A 9670-nucleotide genomic window follows, 5' to 3' on the forward strand; every position below is an offset into this window, starting at 1 on the left:
AACATATGCTTGTTCTATAACCTACCCTTCGGGCAAGCCCATCGCTATGTTTTAATGAGCCTAGCGATAGGGAAACTCGTTCTCGTCTAAAGACAAGTTTGTCGCTATTTAATCATTTTAACGAGTCTAACGACAAGGAAAACTCGGTCCTTTTCATTTTTAGAGAGTCTGAAAAGGTACGAAAAGTTAACTCCAAAATTCCTTTTTCGTCATCTAATCCCTTAAGTCTGAAAAAGTTTAAAACAATACAGAAGGGATGAATTTTCGGTTGCTTTAACGAGCCGAACAAACAAGCGCTCGATCTTTTTGTGCAATAATCCCTCAGGTCCAAAAAGATTAAAATCTAGAGGAGGGATAGCTCTCCGGTCGCTTTAACGAGCTGGAAAGCCAAAACTCGGCAAACTTTTCATATTTTACGAGTCAGTGAAAAGAGCTCAAAGAAGACTCGTCTTTTGAGGAACGAGTGATGAACAGGGATAGCAGCAGATTCCAGGTACAGGTTGGAATTCTCCAATCACGGCAGTGTCACAAGGATGGCTAAGTGAAATCACTCTTCACAGCTGTTCCTCAAAATGGGTAAACAAACATATGGAGGTGAACGATTGGCCAAATGAACAGATGGAGGTGATGGCATATAAACACGACCAAGGGCTTTTAATATGGCTTTCAAAGGTTACATTTCTCGAGGTTGTTTACCGGTTCATTTTTCTGGATGAGCTTGAACTGCTAGGGAAAGATTGCTCACAATTTACGTTTATTTTTTAACGAGCATGAACTTCTGCACAAAAACTGCTTGATGATTGCTTTTATTTTTTAACGAGCATGAACATTGCTAAAATTGCTCGAATTATACCAGTCTTAATACAAGGAATGCTTTAGGTGAGGTAATCTTATTTAAGGAGCGATACCTCACTAATTACTCCGAATTGGCAGGTTTTAACTTTTGCCCTTCATCCTTTCTTCATGCAAGCTAGAAACGGCTAATCCTACGAGTTTAACGGGTTAGACCTACAGGTTTAAAGGGAGGACCTAAAAATTTAAAAAATAAATAGTCGTCCCGTGCTTGCACTCCAAAAGGTTTGCATGCCCCCAGGTATAAAGTATAATTTCAAGATTCTGCCATCTCTTACTTATTATCCGAAAAATGGTTTTGTTTGCTGCCGCAAACTAAACTCTCTTTTCGGCGATGTCTATCATTAGGTTGCTAAGGATGGTGACTACTTGTTGCAGCAATTTCATCTCTTTCTTTGAAGACTGCCCCTACTTATCCTTCAAAACAACTTGTTTTAATGGGTGAGGCTTGACATTCAAAGATGGTGGCTTCTTGCTGCCACAAATAGACCCCCTCCTTAGGAGAGCCCACTTCTTTAGACAAAGGGAGCGATTGCTTCGCTCACATAATTTTGACAAAAGAATTTTATCCTAGAACAACCCTCTCTTCCTCTGCCGGACGGGGTACGGACTAGTCCATCCTTCTGCGGAAATTAACTTTATACCTAAGGTTTTCTCTGCCCGAGGCAGGCCAGGGTGCATGCCCCCTGGGTCCCAGTTCTTTCTTTCCGAATTACTCGCATTCATCGGGAAGTAGAACCTGGGGCGGTGGCATTCCTTGAGCGAATAAACTGTTAAGGGATGGTATTTGACTATTTGCAATGCGTGATCCTGGAAATGAAAGTTGGTCTACTAGCTGGACCATTCTTCCTTCGTGCGGAAAACACATGACTCTAAAGAGTGAGGACACTATTGCCTCCATGCAATATATATAGTCTCGTCCAAGGAGTAAGTTATATGCCAAGGGTCCCTGGACGACCATGATGTTCATGCGAACTGTTTTCCCTTTCAATGTAACCGGAACATTGGGGAGAATCCCTAACGGGTGACTGGTTCCTTTATCAAAACCTGATAGATTTCTCATCTCAGGTAAAAGCGCCGGGCAACCCAGTGCTTTCCAAGCAACAAAGGAAAGGATACTCATAGATGCCCCTTCATCAATGATAGTTCCAGCCATCACCATTCTGTAGATTTGGACTATGATTCTGAATGGGATACTGGCTGGTAACCGGGGTCTGCCTAGTTGATTCCAATCAAAGGATACAACTAGGTTGCTTGGTGGTGGGACCGAATATACGGCCGGATACGACCCTGACGATGTTCCTTCCTGCGATAAAGGAATGGGCGCATTGCCCTGATGCTCATCAGAGTCTGTGTTGATGAAAAGAATATGGACGGTGTCATCCTTATCCTCTTCAGTGAGGGTGTCATTTGAAGATGGGTCTTCAATGACGGAGTCATTGGACGATGAAACCTCTGAAGGAAGAACCGGGTCAACTACCGTTTCGCCCTTTAGACTTTCGTCTGGTCTGGATTCAGTAGGTTCATTCTCAATGACCGACACTTCAGCTGACCACTTGGGCGGGTCAGCTGGATTTTCAACTATCGAGGGATTAGGCGCGAGTTTTTGGTATCCAGGAGGAAGTCGTAACGGCGAAACCGGACGATCTTCCAAAACTCTCTTTGCCTCATCTAAGAATGGACATCTGTGGATGGCATGCTCGCCTTCACACAATATACAGGGTGATCTTGGTCTCCCTCTTCGTCCTTCACTCTCGCTAGTTGACGGACTGCAATCAACATGACTGCCAGAGGTTGATGCTACCGGATTGTGCAATCTTGGGGACCAGTCCCTTAGTATCCGGGGAATACAAGGACAATCACGATGGAAGTGGGCCCCTTCGCAAATGACACACGGCGATTTAGGCCCGGTCGGTGCAGTGTGTGGGTTTTTGTCAGCTGTCTTTTGCTTGCCCCCAGTCGCCTTCGCCATAGGCTCCTTCTGCTTCTTCTGGTGGGTAGTCCTAGACTGGTCTGACTGTTGATTCGACTACTCAGGATTAGTGGCGATCTGGACTACATTAGTTGAAAAGAGCCATACAGGTAGGCCAATTGTCAATCCTGGAAGTGACAATGTTGCCATATGAGGCGCACCAACATCTCCCCAAGAGGAGAAGGGATTTGGACTTCCGCCAAGGTTGCCTCCTTGGTTGGTGGGCTCCATACTTTTCAACTGAAAGATCAACGTGGGAATAACAGGTGATTTTGTTCCGCTTAAAATAAATTTTATTAACGACGCTTTTAGACACAAACTTGCTTTTTCATGTTTTAAGAGTCGAGAAAAAGATAAAGATGACTCTAGTCGCCTTCGATGTTTTAACGAGCCCGAAGTGACAAATGCTCGGATGGACTTTTTCAGTTATAGAGTTTGAAAAAGGCCAAAAGAAACTGCTCTGGAGTTCTAGGCAGAGGGTGTGCCAAACTTTTCGCGAAACCACAGAATACGTTTTACGGTACGGGTGGTCGATCTTCGTGAATGCTGTGTTCACTGCATCGCGATCAGTAGGGCGGCCGACACGGCTTCCTATGGATAAAGGATAATTGCCTATAGGGGTCTCCCAATATATACTCGACGGTACGTGGGAGCACAAGTCCATATTAGTGCCACCGACTCTTAGGAGGAATCACCCACCTTCGTAGAGATCGACAGTCACTATGTTTAACGACGCCGGAACACGTCTCTACCTAGACCTCTAGATGTTTGCGTTATGTTACAAAGCGTTGTTATGTAAATTGGATTTATTTTAATGTTGATCTTGCTTATCAGTTTTCCTTTAAGGATCACCACGAGATGTATGTAACAAATTCCTGAATGCAGTCTAAGATGAGAAGCAAACTTTTCAATCTTTCAACTTTGAAAACCTTAACTACTGAGGGAAAAGAAAGGAAAATCTTTTCACACAAATCATAGAGCACACACTAAAATGCAAATTTTTCTAAATCGTCAAGCACACAGTCAAATGCAAAATGCACAATGCATGTATTTTCTTTTCCCTTTCTTAATGTGGATGGATACAAAAAGAAAGTGGTTATATAACTTTGATTTCGATTTAAAGCGAAAGTAAACAAGCTTGTCCAAAATCAAAAGACACCTTAAGATTCACTTGCTTAATCACTGGAAATACATGAAATCAAACCATACGAACGAAAGTAAAATGACTAACCAGCTATGGACAGCAAACAAGCTAACTCTTTAGACCAGCAAAACGCCTAACACAGGTTCAGATCTAAGAGGCCAAAATCATGACTAGTTTACTTTTCGTTATGGGAAATTGTAAATGAGTAAGAAATACAAAGAACAAGTACAATTTCGTTATATAACAGAGGCAGAATGATGGCAAGTAATATTGGTTTTCAAAACAGGCACAAGACTGACACCTAGCAGCAAAACTAAGTGAAAACAGGCAAGAGAAAGGAGGAAACCCCAAATGCACTAAGCAAATTTGGGTCAACGCAGGCTCTGCACAGTCAAACTGGCTCTCAGCGCAGGTAGCTAGTTCGGGACCTGTGTTGCAAAGCAGGTAGCCTGTGTACTACCTGCTTTGGAAAACGAGAGTTGCGTTTTCACAGTTTCCGGGTCATAATTTTCTCAAAAATGCACGGTTTTTGCTCAAATCAGAAGCATTCAGTCAAGCATACTCAAAGGGATGATTTAGAAGGTACAAAGCTATCACTAAGAGCTTACAAGGATCTTTGTAGATCAGCTCTTCAAATCATGAATCTGCTCAGAAAATGAGCAAGAGTAGCTGCCCTCTACTTCGCTTTTGATATAGTCAAAAGCTTTTCGATTTGGTACTCTTTTCTTCAGGAAATGAATAGCAAAGATACTACAAACACAATCAAACGGATACGATCCCCAGGGGAGTCGCCAGTTTGTTGTAGGGAAAAGTATCCGACTCGGATGACCCTAACCCACTCTAAGGGTGACAGTTCCTTAGCAACAACTGTAAAACAAACTAATGAAAGTTTACTTCTTTATGAAAGAAAAAGAGAATGGAGGAAGCACTAACCGTTGCCTTGCGCTTAATGTCGAATCCAAACTCTCCTCTTTGGCCGCTTGCTCCTAGCTCTTTGTCCTTCTGCTCGCCCAGCTGCAATGAGATCCTGCAAAACAACAAAGAAGGAAACTACAAGAGGCATGCAATCATAACTGGTTCATGGATTAGTGTAAACCAAACATGCAATCATCACAATACATAATTGAAACAAGAGCACATAGAAGAACCTCAATAGCTTTTATTAATGAAGAAATAAAGGTTCTGAGAGGATTACAACCATTGCAGGCTCCAACCCAGCAACACCTCCCAGCAGAAAGAATTGCTCTTCTTCACCTCTCTCAAACAATCACCCAATAACTCAAGAATGAAACCAACAGCATATCATTACTTTGCACAAAATTCCAGCCTCTTGAGCTCATAGGAGAGAGCTCAATATATAGATGAATTGAGAAAGGATGAGTCAGCTTGCAACTGATCTGTAGCTGCCTTGTGTCCACTCTCTCTTCAGTTAATCTTTAGTTGATCTTCAGTTCTTGAGTCCACTTGGTGAACCTTGCTTCCACTTGGAGAAACAAAGCCTCTGACTCATCACAAGGCGAAATACCTGATCCAAGTGTCATTTTTGGAAGATTCCAAAGCAATGACTCACTGTGCCACATGTCCAAACTCGCCCAACGCAGGTGGGCTTTGTTCTGCCTGTTTTGCAACGCAGGTACACCATGGAGCAGTTGTGTTTCAGCGCAGAAGCCTAGTGGAGCACCTGCTTTGATTTCAGGATTGCTTGTTTTTGAGTGTTTTCAGGTGGAGAACTGATCTGAGAGCTGTTGGTTTGCTGACCTTGTTCCTCTAGGGGTAGGAACATCATGTTTAGGGAACTTTGGATCCCTTGGATTATTGTCAATTCATGCTTATTGCTGTAAGGCACAAAATTGTCTATAACACTTGTAACCTTGAGTTCCTCTCCTCCTAAAGAACTTTTACCATTTCCGACATTTCAAGGAAATATTTTCTGAAAGTTCTTTCATCTTCAGACAACCCTTCAGGACCTTCTTCATGTGCCACGACTAGTGAAGCTTGAGGTATGAGTGTTCTCTTTGAAACAATTTGAGACCTTGGATCCACAAGTTCTCCTTATTCTCTTTTAAGCTTCAACCTTGTAAGCTTCAAAAAACACTTGCATACAAAATCAAACCTTCAAAATAACCTGCCTCTAATACTAAATTAAAATGTTATGAAAACTTGAAGGTGATGGGAAAATTGCAAGTAAAATTCTATGTATTTTAGGCAATGGATCACTTTGCAAAAAACATAAAATAATGGTTTTTAAACTTAGTTAGCACCATAAACAAATAAAAATATACCATATCAGAAACACATAACAAAAAAAATGATAAAGGAGTTCACCCCTCTCCTGGGCTATATCTCTTGGTCCAACTTCCAATGTTGGGCCTCTTTCATTAAGTACTCAAATTTGTGTTTACATGGATTTACAATACTCATAATGTAAAAATGATGTCTCCAATGGCTTCAGAACAGTTAAGAACCCTCATTTGGGCTTTTGTTAAGATCAACTTGGCCAAAAACTGAAGAAGTTATGCTCTCTAGAAGTTTTCCCAACTAACTCATCTACAAACTAGATTGATCTACTATCCATCCTACAAATCCGCCTTTTTCGGAACCTCCAAGTGACAAATTCAACTGACACCGGAGAGATTCGCGCCGAATTGGGTGCATTTTGGTGCCTTGTTTAAATTCCCAATAAGGAATATGGAGGAAAATATTGGACAAATGGGGCAATGCGAAGAGGGATTGGGACTAACTGCCCACCCCCATCGGCATAGTCCCCAGGCCAGTTGGCACATATTTCTATGGAGCATCATAAAACCCAGGTCTATCCCCATTATTTCCCGCTCCCCTACCATCTCTTCGCTCTTCTCGCGCAATGGGTCACATGAGTCATCATAGAACCTAACGCTGGGATTAATCCTTAGGACTTGTCACAAAACCTCTGTTGAGCCCTCCACTAAAACTTCCACTAGTCATATGTGGGTGTTGAGGCCGTGGGTTGGTCCCCAAAGTTCTGCCCCCGCAATTGTTCCACATTGTTGGCATGTGGTCCAGTGGTTATTAACTATGGGTGTCGGAACCCTGGGTCGGAGCTAAGCCTGAACCCTTGGCTTCTGTTTCCTATGGTCCCATGGGAGTGGGGTGACTAGGGGCTAGGGCTTAGCCCTAGCCCCGTCCCAATAGCTCCAGCTTCGTCCCCCAATGTCGAACAACATAAATTTTAAATACATGTTAAAAACTAAAGTGGTTAAGTTCCACCTGTGCCCTAAAGGTAAGGTGTTGTGCTGCCACCCCACTAGTATCGTGTTCAACTCACCCAAAGGTAGCTTTCTCATAACAAAATCTTAGTTGGTCACTGGGAGGCCATGTGCCTACCCACCATTGGCCCACATGGCTCCCACTCATTGAGTCAACAATCCACCAATTCAACCAATAAAAACTCAACAGATTTGAACCAATACAGAGAGGCCAAGTGGAATTCTGTGATTGGTCCAAGAAACACAATCAGCCTTCCCAGTCAACGTATGGAATGCCTAGTCAGCAGTCCTGCATCGAGCATGCAAATTTTTTCCTTGTTTGGGAAAACGATCAAAATGTGATATCAGGAGAATACGATATCGGTTTTGAGCGATTCAAGTTGCGTTGGATTTAGGTCGTCAATATTTATGCTTTGGTACAGGTTTCGAGCACTCTTGAACACTTTCAATTTTGAGCACTTTATTGATCCCCTAGGTCAAACACATTCCTAGATTTTCTCAATCACTGGAGCTCCAAAATTTGTTCAATAATTTCATAATATCATGTTGATTTATTATCCAATATTGATCCTCCTATAGTAGGAAGAAAGTCCCTGAATTATCTCATCCTCCAAATCTTCATAATCTGCCCAATATTCTCTCAATTTTCTACAAAAATAAATAATAGTAGGTACATAATAAGAAAGGATAAACCAAATTACTAGGGACCCATTAATACTATGAATTAACTCCATGATGTGTAAGTAAGGGGTTCAAATACATGTTTTAAGTGTCTATAAATAATCAAATATGGCTAATAAAATAGACAATTTTGGGGCCCATCAATTTACCTCCACTAGGTGCTTGAAATTAAAATCACAAACATCAATGGAAAATGCATCCTCCAACTGATCCAGGTGGATGTTGGTGGCCACCCACCTATCCCATTTGGACCCCCACAACTGTCTCTTTTAGCTTTTTCAGTTTCCTAAATTGTAGCACAGTTTACTATTTTTAGCAGTTTTTCGGGTCCTGAACTTCCGGAGCCGTTTTGAGGCCCTAAACGACGTTTTTTTGGGAATCTGGGGCAACATGGGTCCATGGACCGATGTTGCCTCCCAAAGTGGTAGTACTCGGATAGATCTTTCTAACGAGCTATCGTACACGTCAAATGGAGATCGTATGCCAAAGTTACGACCCGGGAAATTGATGTACCAATTTACCCAAACGGGGCCCACAATTTGGCGTTTCATCTTCTAGGGTTAGGTTTCGGGATGTAAAGGGTTTTCCATTGTTTCTCAACGATAAATAGGCCTTCGAGCCTCATTGTAACACAATTTAGAGCAGTTCAGAGGCATGTAGCCACCACATCTCTTCTCAGAGATAAGCTAGCATCGCCCTAGCTGGTTTATTTCCATTTCTGGTTGTAAGCATATTTCAGTATTTTCCATTAATGAAATGAAGTATTATTTCCGCTGCATCTTTGTGTATATGGTTATCTCTGTAATTTGTTGCGTTCCTGTTTAAATCCAGATCACCAACACACTACTCAATGCACTTAGGAAGAGGTTGTTCATGATGATGGCCTCTACGGTGAGTGACTTTTTTTTGTTCATGCTTCAAGCTAGGCTAAAGATGTAAAGGGAAACTTTCCACCCTACCCCTATTATCCACAATAATCTTCGATATTTCCATTTTTAAGAAAGGGGAAGGTCCAATTCCTCTTTTCCTAGTCTCCTCACGATCGAATCTGTTAACAAAGTTACTGTCACCTTTGAGCTGAAGTGTATAATTCAATTCTCTCACAACATGATGAATTCCCAGCTAGAAAAGGGAGGATGATATTGGGATTGAAATTATAACAATTTACCATCCCCCGCTAACTCTCAACTTTTCCTTAACCACTATTGGATTTGAAGTAAGGTTCTCCTTGATTTTCTTGTCTTATGGTTTTCTCTAGATATCTATGGTTTGTTAATTTTTAATTTAGATAGGGATAAATTCATTGTTACTCCTCTAGGTTTAAGTAATTTTAGTTTTCTTTCTCGCATCATCATCTTATACATGGTGTTTGCATCTCCTTTGAGGTTTTTCTAACTTGGACACTGAGTACTCATGCCTCATCATTGTTTGGTTATTCTTATTGAATACCATATTTTTTTTAAGCCCCTTTATTCCTCAACAAAATCCCCTATTTTGGTTGTGCTATTTTATTTCAAAAATTCATTTCTACCTTTTCTGTGACAATTCCTCTCTTAGTGGTGCATCCCTTTCTCTTGCAAATTTGTGTAGCTAAAATTGGTCCCTCTCAAAGCCATCTTACCAGTTTCTACATAGTCCTCCATCTTCTTCACATACCCATCATGCCTCACCAGCAAATGCGAAGCCAATGCAACTTAGTTTGCAAGGTCAAGCGTTGTTCTCATGTCTTCTTTCTGGGCATAAACAATAACACAAAGATACCATGATAACACACCC

Source organism: Pinus tabuliformis, chromosome 5_2 (assembly GCF_031772625.1).
Source record: "Pinus tabuliformis cultivar Carrire ecotype Pingquan chromosome 5_2, CPIR1, whole genome shotgun sequence".
NCBI lineage: Eukaryota > Viridiplantae > Streptophyta > Pinopsida > Pinales > Pinaceae > Pinus > Pinus tabuliformis.